Source organism: Oncorhynchus tshawytscha, linkage group LG16 (genome assembly GCF_018296145.1).
Source record: "Oncorhynchus tshawytscha isolate Ot180627B linkage group LG16, Otsh_v2.0, whole genome shotgun sequence".
Lineage (NCBI taxonomy): Eukaryota > Metazoa > Chordata > Actinopteri > Salmoniformes > Salmonidae > Oncorhynchus > Oncorhynchus tshawytscha.
Window position 1 is genome coordinate 21628805 of NC_056444.1, and position 12414 is coordinate 21641218.

The window sequence follows — 12414 nt, forward strand, 5'->3', positions numbered from 1 at the left end:
TCTCTCTCTCTCTCTACCAACTGCTCTCTCTCTCTCCCTCTCTCTCTCTACCAACTCTCTCTCTCTGCTCTCTCTCTCTCTCTCTCTCTCTCTCTACCAACTACTCTCTCTCTCTCTCTCTCTCTCTCTCTCTCTCTACTCTCTCTCTCTCTCTCTCTCTGTCTCTCCCTCTCTCTCTCTGTCTTCCCTCTCTCTCTCTGTCTTCCCTCTCTCTCTGTCTCTCCCTCTCTCTCTGTCTCTCCCTGTTTTCGTCTATTGAATTCAATATAAAACCTTCTGTGTTTGTCATAGATCGATGCCAGCAATAGTTTATGTGGCTGCGGATAGATTTCTAGCATTGTGCATTGCTGCGAATGCAGATATTTCTGCCAAGATGTGATGGGCCTTTCAGTTATTGAAATAGGACGGAAAAGGGTGGGACTTTCCAGCCTCCAACAGTGGAGGCTATGTAATGTAATCCGACACCAGAGTCACGTGTTACTACAGCTCATAAACTAAGACCCACTCGCTGGCTGAAGAGAGAGATTCAGAAGCGAATAAACATTGATAAAACAATTAAAATAAACAGACAGTCCCCGAATTGACATTTAGCAGAGAATAATTTAGCAAGACTGCACTGTCTTTTGCAGCAGCAGCTGATGTGTCTGTGCTAAGCCTAGCATAATGTCTCCGCACAGACAGTCACAGTCGTTGCTCGCTGATCAGACAAATGCTCAAATATATTACTATCACAACAGAGAACTTGCGCAAAACTCATTAAAACAAAGTCTTGAGAGGCCCATAGGCCAATTCCGACCAGTCCACCCAACTAAAAGATGGTCCGACATCTGCCAGATGGCCAATCCGCCTTGTCTGTGGGCCCATGGTCTTTGTTGGATTTTGAAGAGGGCAGGAATTTATTTATGTCCTTTTATTGCATTGTAAAGGCGAGGTGGGGTGGAAACAATGTGAATCACAAAAGGGCAAATTAATTAACGATGTAGAGAATTAATTGTTCCTGGTCATTGATCCCTTGTTCTGAATCTTGCTCTGGTTGGCATACCATTCCAAAATGCTGTCTTCATGCAATTCAATTGAAACAGAAGAAAAGTAATTAACTGCAATCATCCATCATCAAATATATTTTGTCTAGGACAAAACGACTTCAGCAAAGATGAGTTTCGCCTTCTTTCTATGATAATAGTCATAATAAACAATGGTCTTCTCTCACAATGACCTACCAACGAGAGCCTTCTACTGGGTTTGAGCAAAAGTGCATTTTACTGTGCAAAGGTGTTCAACTATGAATTAATGAATCACATTTTATTTTCGTGTCAAATCGGCAGTTGGCAACTCATCCCTTATGGGATTGACACATAAACAAACTATAGACCTGTTTGACATGGACATTTTACCCAGGTAGTATGTACTGTATTGTAAAGCTAGTTCGACAAACATAAGCTTTCACTGCTTGTATTGTGAATGCATGTTGGGACTGGACATCATGCAGTACAGATATATTCAAGTTCCCCTCCTTTTGCTGCAATGTACTCATAGGTCTATATCACTCAAAACCATTGGAGCCAGTGACTCACATAAACCATCATATCACCCCTGGGAAGGCACTATGCAGTTCAGTGACATCCAATTAAAAGATCCATCTCCACTAGTTAGTGATTCCATTGACTGGCCAAGATGACTGTGAGTGGCATATAATAGGCAGAGTGTTCTTGTGAGGCCATTACTACATCTCATTGTCCTTGAGATCCTGGATTTAGCTCATCAATTGCAGTGAAAGATTGCCCGTTTCAAAGGGTTTGATGTTTGAAGCGACACTAGATTGGTGGTGAAGGTCGTAGCGGTGGAATGGTAGTGTACCGTACCTTAAATTGACTGTACTATTACCATAGATTTAGCATGAATTGTATGCCATTTAAAGGAAAGTATCTCTATGATTGATCAATTGGATGAAAGCTTGTATTGGTATAGTAGTAGCAGAACTGTATATGGAAAGACAAGGCCGTGAGTTTTTCCAGACCAAGTAAGAAACTCTGGGTCCTTCAGTGAGGATTTTTTCCAAGTCAGGTCACATGGTCATGGAAAAACTAAGGGTCCAAGAATAGAATCGGTTCTAATACCGTTAAACCCAGGGTTTGTGTTTGAAAGTCCACCCGCAACACACCAGATGCCCACACACTGTGGGTGCCTCCAAAATGGCACCCTATTCGCCTGGTCAAAAGCAGTGCACTATATAGGGATTAGGTTGCAATGGCTGTTACTGGTTCCAATGACTGACCTGAGGTCATAATTCTAACTCAACTAGTAGACTGAGTCTTCAGTCAGCATTAAACACTGTTTTCATCTGAAAGGAATTGCATAATGGTTAGCAATACAATTGGGGTAATAGCTATTAGCATTCAGGTATATGAGGATGATAAGGCTTAAACAATGACAGAATCAAAAAAACAAATCAGAAACTTGAATACTCAAATGTGTAACAAGCAAAAAAGCTTATAGGGATTCTGTCCTGTGGGCTCTCAAAGATTAACAAAAAGATTGGAATCACAAAAACTATACACAAATAAAGACCGGTATTGATTAGTTGCATTCTGCTAGTTTAATGTGACTTTAGTTGAAACTTTATTCACAAAACTGCCCTTGTTTCCTTGCTGACATTCTGGGATCTATTTTCAGCTGGCGTTATGGTAGCGCTTAGTGTCAAACGCACCAAGTTCGTTATGTAAAAACTTTCCCTAACACCAAAGTTGGCAATGTACCTGTCCTTTATCAGCTCGCAGGCGTTGAGGTGTGTCCTTAAAAACGTGCGCCAATACGGCAATAATTCAGTGAGCACAACTAGGGACATTTAAAACCGACCAAAATCTTAGGGATAACGCAATTGGTTATGGCACTGATTTTGCCAGCGGAGACCCACACAGTAGCCTTATGTAGGCTACATTACCAATGTTTTATTAAAATATCACGAGCAGCAAAAACATTCAGACATTGTGCTATTTATATAGGTCGTTCAATAGAACATCACAATACGGTGCAGAGTGTTCGATTTGGCTGCTGGAGGGCAATGAGACCCCCAGCTCCACTAAAACCATTGACAACTGTCAAGACCTGGTTACGAACTCGGGTCTCCGGTGGGAGAAACAGTCACTTAGCAAACTGAGCCATTAATAGTCGGCAGAACCCAGAAGATGAGGCAGACACAGCAGTACTTGAGACAGTGTTTTAATAAAGTAAAAAGGAAAGTTCAGGCAAAAATATAAATCCACAACGTCAAAAGTAATTCCAAGATAAAAAGGTAATCCTCCAAGTCAAAAGGTAAATCCACCAGGTGGTAGGTACAGCAGAAAAAAAGCCTCAAAAGATAATTAAAAAATATTCAAGAGAACAAAAACAGAGTACCACAATAGAGTCCAACTGGAGCAACAAATGTTCACAGCATCACTGAGGCTGGGTGCTAACATTCAAACACAGAGCAAAGAACTGAGGAAAACTAAGGGTTTAAATACATTCAAGGGAAACGAGGCACAGGTGCAAATAATAACTGGAATCAAGGGAAAACAAAAGGGTCAAAATGCACAATGGGGGCATCTAGTGTCCAAAACCGGAACAATCCTGGCCAAATCCTGAGAGACAACTACTATTTTCAAGGGATTGTTTAATAAATGTTAACTATTTGGTTTAATATCATCACCTCTTGAAGAGCAGTCAGAACTACACATTTCCAATTATTCCATGTTTAGCTCTATCAACTGTGTTATACAGCAAGTAACTGCATGATCAGTAAACATCAATTGATCATGTAATTTTTGATAGGTGAGGCAAGCCTATCCATTTGGCATGTAGCTAGCTAGATAGTAAAGCAAACAACATGTCATTTAGCTTGCTTCATCAGAGATTAGGCTTTTGAAAAGAGCTAGACATCGTCAAGTCCTCGTCATGGTTAAGTTGTCAGTCAGACATCTGTCATCACCATTACAGATTACATGAAAATCAGAAAATATTTGGATATAGCCCTGTGGTTTATCCCCTGACAGTTACCTTAACTAGCCATATTGATGTGATCTGTTATTAGAGAGCTAGCCAATTTACTGCGGTCAAACTATCCTGGAAATGAAAAAACTCTGTCAAGCCATCTGCCCTATAGAATTTGCATGCACGCAGAATACGCTTGACCGGGAGAGACGCTCCAATATCTGAACCTCTCAAGAGATTTAGTGACGCCACACGCTAGTGAATTGTGATATGATGATGTGATATGTTCATACCCAGTAACTTCATTCAAAAAGTGAGAAATTGATTTGACTTGATTCACTTTAATTGGATGTTTGAGTGATATAAAATAAAAGTGAACCATACCTGACGAGTGGTTTAGGTTCATTTCCCAGGCTCTGACTGTCAAGCGTATTTGCCGATGTACTGTTAGTTGATGTTTACTTTGCAAGCTACTGGTAGAAACTTTGTACAGTTGACTAAACATAGTGGTAATTAGACCCAATGCACCTTTTTCTCCCAACAACGTAGGCCAACCTAGCGGGGTTAGCTAACATTATCCCCTTTTCAACATTGTTTTTAAAGTGTTTAATTCCCATAGCTTTTGCTGACAGACATGATAGTCTACTTCAACTGATGGACAAAGTCAAATTGGCACTGCGGTCAACCTAAATGGAAACGGAAACCTCGGTCAAGCCATCTGCACTGTAGAATTTGCATGAACATTATGGTATTATGGGAAATGCTTAACAAGGAGACGCTCCGATCTCTCAACCTCTTCTAAACAGATTTAGTGTCGCCAGTGAATTGTGTGATGATGTGATATGTTTATACCCAGTAAGTTCATTCAAAAAGTGAGACAAATTGTTTTTTTAACTCCGGCGCCGACAGAGATGGCCGCCTCGCTTCGCGTTCCTAGGAAACTATGCATTTTTTTTTTTTTTTTTTACGTGTTATTTCTTACATTAGTACCCCAGGTCATCTTAGGTTTCATTACATACAGTCGAGAAGAACTACTGAATATAAGAGCAGCGTCAACTCACCATCAGTACGACCAAGAATATGACTTTCGCGAAGCGGATCCTGTGTTCTGCCTTTCACCCAGGACAACGGAATGGATCCCAGCCGGCGTTGACTTCGTAAAAAGAGGGAAACGTAGCGGTCTTCTGGTCAGACTCCGGAGACGGGCACATCGTGCACCACTCCCCAGTATACTTCTCGCCAATGTCCAGTCTCTTGACAACAAGGTTGATGAAATCCGAGCAAGGGTAGCATTCCAGAGGGACATCAGAGACTGTAACGTTCTTTGCTTCACGGAAACATGGCTCACTGGAGAGACGCTATCATAGTCGGTGCAGCCAGCTGGTTTCTCCACGCATCGCGCCGACAGAAACAAACATCTTTCTGGTAAGAAGAGGGGGCTGGGGCGTATGCCTTATGGTTAACGAGACGTTGTGTGGTCACAAAGGCATACAGGAACTCAAGTCCTTCTGTTCACCTGATTTAGAATTCCTCACAATCAAACGTCGACCGCATTATCTACCAAGGGAATTCTCTTAGATTTTAATCACAGCCGTATATATTCCCCCAAGCAGACATATCGATGGCTCTGAACGAACTCTATTTGACTCTTTGCAAACTGGAATCCATACATCCTGAGGCTGCATTCATTGTAGCTGGGGATTTTAACAAGGCTAATCTGAAAACAAGACTCCCTAAATTGTATCAGCATATCGATTGCGCAACCAGGGCTGGCAAAACCTTGGATCACTGCTATTCTAACTTCCGCGACGCATATAAGGCCCTGCCCCGCCCTCCTTTCGGAAAAGCTGACCACGACTCCATTTTGTTGATTCTTGCCTACAGAAACTAAAACAAGAAGCTCCCACGCTGAGGTCTGTTCAACGCTGGTCCGACCAATCTGATTCCACACTCCAAGACTGCTTCCATCACGTGGACTGGGATATGTTTTGTATTGCGTCAGACAACAACATTGACAAATACGCTGATTCGGTGTGCTTCATTAGAACGTGCGTTGAAGATGTCGTTCCCATAGCAACGATTAAAACATTCCCAAACCAGAAAACGTGGATTGATGGCAGCATTCGTGAAACTGAAAGCGCGAACCACTGCTTTTAAATCAGGGCAAGGTGACCGGAAACATGACCGAATACAAACAGTGTAGCTATTCCCTCCGCAAGGCAATCAAACAAGCTAAGCAGGTAGTTTTCCCCGGTGATGCGTTGTGCAGACCTCACTACCCTCTGGAGAGCCTTACGGTTGAGGGCGGTGCAGTTGCCATACCAGGCGGTGATACAGCCCGCCAGGATGCTCTCGATTGTGCATCTGTAGAAGTTTGTGAGTGCTTTTGGTGACAAGCCGAATTTCTTCAGCCTCCTGAGGTTGAAGAGGCGCTGCTGCGCCTTCCTCACGATGCTGTCTGTGTGAGTGGACCAATTCAGTTTGTCTGTGATGTGTATGCCGAGGAACTTAAAACTTGCTACCCTCTCCACTACTGTTCCATCGATGTGGATGGGGGGTGTTCCCTCTGCTGTTTCCTGAAGTCCACAATCATCTCCTTAGTTTTGTTGACGTTGAGTGTGAGGTTATTTTCCTGACACCACACTCCGAGGGCCCTCACCTCCTCCCTGTAGGCCGTCTCGTCGTTGTTGGTAATCAAGCCTACCACTGTTGTGTCGTCCGCAAACTTGATGATTGAGTTGGAGGCGTGCGTGGCCACGCAGTCGTGGGTGAACAGGGAGTACAGGAGAGGGCTCAGAACGCACCCTTGTGGGGCCCCAGTGTTGAGGATCAGCGGGGAGGAGATGTTGTTGCCTACCCTCACCACCTGGGGGCGGCCCGTCAGGAAGTCCAGTACCCAGTTGCACAGGGCGGGGTCGAGACCCAGGGTCTCGAGCTTGATGACGAGCTTGGAGGGTACTATGGTGTTGAATGCCGAGCTGTAGTCGATGAACAGCATTCTCACATAGGTATTCCTCTTGTCCAGATGGGTTAGGGCAGTGTGCAGTGTGGTTGAGATTGCATCGTCTGTGGACCTATTTGGGCGGTAAGCAAATTGGAGTGGGTCTAGGGTGTCAGGTAGGGTGGAGGTGATATGGTCCTTGACTAGTCTCTCAAAGCACTTCATGATGACGGATGTGAGTGCTACGGGCGGTAGTCGTTTAGCTCAGTTACCTTAGCTTTCTTGGGAACAGGAACAATGGTGGCCCTCTTGAAGCATGTGGGAACAGCAGACTGGTATAGGGATTGATTGAATATGTCCGTAAACACACCGGCCAGCTGGTCTGCGCATGCTCTGAGGGCGCGGCTGGGGATGCCGTCTGGGCCTGCAGCCTTGCGAGGGTTAACACGTTTAAATGTCTTACTCACTTCGGCTGCAGTGAAGGAGAGACCGCATGTTTTCGTTGCAGGCCGTGTCAGTGGCACTGTATTGTCCTCAAAGCGGGCAAAAAAGTTATTTAGTCTGCCTGGGAGCAAGACATCCTGGTCCGTGACTGGGCTGGGTTTCTTCCTGTAGTCCGTGATTGACTGTAGACCCTGCCACATGCCTCTTGTGTCTGAACCGTTGAATTGAGATTCTACTTTGTCTCTGTACTGGAGCTTAGCTTGTTTGATAGCCTTGCGGAGGGAATAGCTGCACTGTTTGTATTCAGTCATGTTACCAGACACCTTGCCCTGATTAAAAGCAGTGGTTCGCGCCTTCAGTTTCACACGAATGCTGCCATCAATCCACGGTTTCTGGTTAGGGAATGTTTTAATCGTTGCTATGGGAACGACATCTTCAACGCAAGTTCTAATGAACTCGCACACCGAATCAGCGTATTCGTCAATGTTGTTGTCTGACGCAATACGAAACATCTCCCAGTCCACGTGATGGAAGCAGTCTTGGAGTGTGGAGTCAGCTTGGTCAGACCAGCGTTGGACAGACCTCAGCGTGGGAGCCTCTTGTTTTAGTTTCTGTCTGTAGGCAGGGATCAACAAAATGGAGTCGTGGTCAGCTTTTCCGAAAGGGGGGCGGGGCAGGGCCTTATATGCGTCGCGGAAGTTAGAGTAACAATGATCCAGGGTCTTTCCACCCCTGGTTGCGCAATCGATATGCTGATAAACCCTTGAGTCAATACGTTGTAGAAGCACATTTGGCAGTGATTACAGCTGAGTCTTTCTGGGTAAGTCTCTAAGAGCTTTTAGTCAAAACTGTAACTCGGCCACTCAGGAACATTCAATGTCCTCTTGGTAAGCAACTCCAGTGTAAATTTGGCCTTGTATTTTAGGTTAGTGTCCTGCTGAAAGGTGAATTCATCGCAGTGTCTGGTAGAAAGCTGCCTGAACAAGGTTTTCCTCTAGGATTTTGCCTGTGCTTAGATCATTTCCATTTATTTTTTGTCCTGAAAAACTCCCCAGTCCTTAACGACTGCAAGCATACCCATAACATGATGCAGACACCACGATGCTTGAAAATATGGAGAGGGGTACTCAGTAATGTGTTGTATTGAATTTGACCCAAACATAACACTTTTATTCAGGACAAAAAGAGAATTGCTTGGTCACATTTTTTTGCAGTATTACTTTAGTGCCTTGTTGCAAACAGGATGCATGTTTTGGAATATTTGTATTCTGTACCAGATTTCTTCTTTTCGCTCTGTCAATTACGTTAGTATTGTGGAGCAACTACCATGTTGTTGATACATCCTCTGTTTTCTCCTATCACATTCATTAAACTGTAACTCTTTTAAAGTCACCATTGGCCTCATGGTGAAATCCCTGAGGGATTGCCTTCCTCTTTTTCAAATGAGTTGGGAAGGATGCCTCTATCATTGTAGTGACTGGGTGTATTGATACACCATCCAAAGTGTAATCAATAACTTCACCATGCTCAACAGAACATTCAATGTCAGTTTAAATGTTTTTACCCATCTACCAATAGGTGCCCTTCTTCGCGAGGCATTGGAAAACCTCCCTGGTCTTTGTGGTTGAATCTGGATTTGAAATTCATTGCGCACATAGTGAGTCCATTTAACTTATTATGTCTTGTAAAGCACATTTTTACTCCTGAACTTATTTAGGCTTGCCATAACAAATGGGTTGAACACTAATTGACTCAAGCCATCAGTCTTTCATTTGTAATGAATTAGTATTTAAAAAAATAAATAAAACACAATTCCACTCTGACATTATGGGGTATTGTGTGTAGGCTAGTGACCAAAAAAATCTAAAATTTAATATATTTTAAATTCAGGTTATAACACAACAAAATATGGAAAAAGTCAAATGCTGTTAATACTTTCTGAAGGCACTGTATATTTTGGAGCAGTAACAGCGAGTAGGCATTCCCCTTGCTCTTTATATTTCCAGCTCACGTGAAAAGTTTGGATGTGCATAAAACCCTCCACAGTCTACGTAGTTTTAGGCCTAAAATGATATGCCCACGGGAAGCAATTATGGTGCCTGTAACTTTATTTAGACATAGGCTTTTTCAAACAAGTTGTTTTATTTTATTCTAATTTGATTAGAATTATTTGCTGTCTTTTTTAGGTCTTATCATAAATTGCCTGGATTGATGCGCCAACAATTGATAGAATGACACATTTATAACATTAATGTGCACCAGTTTTATTAAATGATCCCGTCAACTACTACTACTACTAGTTTTATTGTATTAGCCATCAATTGTCCCATTAACAACCACCCATATTAGCAAACTTATTTAATTCCAAACTTCACATTTCTCTAGTATAAGCTACTTATTGTAATGAATGATATCAGTACAATGCCTGCAATAAGTGGTCGGTATGGTCGGTGTTGATAATTTTCGTTTAGTCTTATCAATAGTGAATTCAATCTTGCTTATTGACAACGTTAGGCATGTCCATGGCTCAGACATAATGCACTTTACAGTAGGCCAATATCAGTGTGAATGCTATGTTATCAATATATTTCCATATGGAAGCCATGCAATTACTGTTCAAAAACATGTTCAACATGTCATCTCATATGTATATACTGTACTCGATACCATCTACTGTATCTTGCCTATGCTGCTCTGTACCATCACTCATTCATATATCCTTATGTACATATTCTGTATCCCCTTACACTGTGTATAAGACAGTAGTTTTGGAATTGTTAGTTAGATTACTTGTTGGTTATTACTGCATTGTCGGAACTAGAAGCACAAGCATTTCGCTACACTCGCATTAACATCTGCTAACCATGTGTATGTGACAAATAAAATTTGATTTGATTTGATTTGATGTTTTGCAAATATGGGATAGGTATACATTTTGTTTCTGTAGGCTATTTAACAAACTAAGCTACAACGGACTAACATTCAAACAGGTGTTGATGACAATGCAATACATAAAATACCGTAAATACACAACTTGAAGCAACCACATATTGAGCACGTCCCGATTGGCCCGTGAGGCGTCAAGCCTCGACACACCTTCAACTTGCTTACACACTTACCTTGTTTATTCAAGTTGCTGCGCCCCTAATTCTGGTTGTGAAAATAACAAAAGTATTTGACACACCCCTAAACCTATAGCGACCGCCAGAGCTTAAAACTTGACCAAGCCGGCCCCACGCGTGCATCGGCCACCTTGCCATTTTTGTCTATCCCCACCAGACGCATTCACGCAGATTAAAATACCAAAACCAACTGAGAAGCAACTCTTATTAACTTTGGGACAGGTCGGAACACACAAAACATTCATGGACATTTAGCTAGCTTACTGTAGATAACTAATTTGCCCTGGGAGATAAACAGTGGGTTGTTATTTTACCTGAAATGCATATGGTCCTTTTTTTTGTTGCTGGATCTTTGTAAGCAGTTTGGATGAAATAATTAAATAACGCTTGGACATGTAATGTGGCCGGTCTAGTCAGCATGTTAGATTTACCATTACATTGGGTTTGTTCAAATAGAGCCCTCCATGTCTGAACCATGGGAACTTAGTCTGGCACTTGTATTGAAATATTATATAATTTAGCATTAAATATTCAGCAAGTAGTCCAACAGGGCTATGATATTATCTGCTGTCACCATGACAAACACATTGTGCCTCCCACAAAGGACAAGAAACACACAAACACATAACAGATGAAGTATTTTTAAAGATATTTTGGGGCATAGGTAGGGCTGTGGCTGTCACGAAATTGTCGGCAGGGGATTGTCAAGCAAACAACTGGTCTGTCTCAGGTAATTGACCTGTTAATTAACATAAACACATTTAGCATCTCCTGGCTTCCACACATAGCCTACAAGCCATTTTAAAATGACTATGCCAAATGGCTGTGGGCTACACTAGTTCATTTATCAGACAAGATTTGCTTATAATTCTGTGGCATTATTTTATATTATGAAGAATACAATTAAACAAAGCTGAATAAAATAGAAAGGCCATTTTCTCCAAAGGAATTGAGGGAGTGTCACATGCGTCTATTCTGTGTTGAGCGCTTAACAAAGAAACAGGTCCTCCTATCTGCTTAATTTAGAGTTATTAATGTAACTTTAGTTGTTCTACAAACGTTGGGCTACATGTTTTGATTTATAAATACATTGTAATTCTTCATTATGAGACTAATGATGATTTGAAAAAAGTCGCTTGAAAGGCATGAGCTCAGCTGTTTTTTTGTGCAGGCTGTACACACTCCAATAGTCACTTCTTCACAATTTGACAAGCACTTGAAAATGCCTCGAAGTTCACAGCGGCATTCCCTTTGTGGCCGTAAGGCACCCTAAAAAAATCCATGCCTTTTACATCCTGGAGTGTTGCGTTGTGCCCTTCTCCCTGAGTGTGCTGTGCAATCCGATGAGTCTCTCACTCATACAGCTCTCCGTCATGTGATTGGGTCTTTCTCACAGGCTACAACTTAAGGCAGACACATCAGAGACAGAACTGCGCGTGTCCTTATCAAATTACGAGGTGCATATTGAAGATATTGTATGACCTGTCCACATTTACTTTTCATCAGCCAACAGGATAAGTAGGCATAACGGACAGCAAAAGCACTAGCCTATGTGAATCTACCCTCCTGCTAGGTTCTAATTATCATAGTAAGAACTCGACGGACACTATGAAAGCTCAAACCAAGTTTATTCATCCCAGAGGATCGAACAGCTGTACCGACAAAGACATGGTTCCACCAGTGGTGGTATACACACCCCACTTTGGGTGGAGTCGCCTCCTTCTCGCTAAACATTGTATCTTTATTGCTAGGCAGGAAACTAAGTGATACGGGCAATAAACTGTTCCTTCCCCCTTAACGTGACCTGGACACCCTTCATCGCAAATTCATGGCTCTCTCCCCTTATCAATGCCGGCCACATGTGATCGTTTTCCCTACACTCAGTACATTCCAAGCATAATTGCACCTTAATATACCTTCCTCCTAACCTCTGGTGTA